Source organism: Sinocyclocheilus anshuiensis, unplaced genomic scaffold (genome assembly GCF_001515605.1).
Source record: "Sinocyclocheilus anshuiensis isolate Anshui unplaced genomic scaffold, SAMN03320099.WGS_v1.1 scaffold542, whole genome shotgun sequence".
Classification (NCBI taxonomy): Eukaryota; Metazoa; Chordata; class Actinopteri; order Cypriniformes; family Cyprinidae; genus Sinocyclocheilus; species Sinocyclocheilus anshuiensis.
This window is the reverse complement of record NW_015547685.1, coordinates 539,927-540,551: the sequence shown is the minus strand read 5'-3', so window position 1 is coordinate 540,551 and position 625 is coordinate 539,927.

The window sequence follows — 625 nt, the reverse complement described above, 5'->3', positions numbered from 1 at the left end:
TGACCCATACAATGTATTGTTGGCTATTGCTACAAATATACCCGTGCGACTTATGACTGGTTTTGTGGTCCAGGATCACACATATAACAGGACACTACAGCACAGTGCATAATTTATTATGTGCGTCATAGTGAGATAGAGTTGTGATAATCGATACATGGCTGCATTGTCTGTAGTTATGTTTGCATGCGGAGTGTGATAAAAGCGTTTGGGGTTGACTCATGTGACACAAGTGTGCAACCAGTGAAACAAATACTATCCACTCAACAGCACATGGAGAAATGAGGCATAATTCAGAGCATTATCAACACAAGGTTAGAGTCTCAGTAGCTCAGCAGAAGCCCAGGATCATTATCATTATCTGATAAAGAGCAGAGAAGTTAATGACTGTCAGAGTGTGTGTGTATTTGTGAGTTTTATATGGAGATGATAGGATGTCTCTAATGAATACTGTCATTATGGGTATCGCCATGTGCCTTCAGAGCTGTGTGTGTTATTATTGTTACAAAATTTTACTGATTTCATCCAGCCAAAACACAAACACACACACAGCATGTATATCGAATGTGAAATAGAAACACCCTAAAACAGCTCCAGCATCATTTGGGTTCTTATCCTGTGAAGC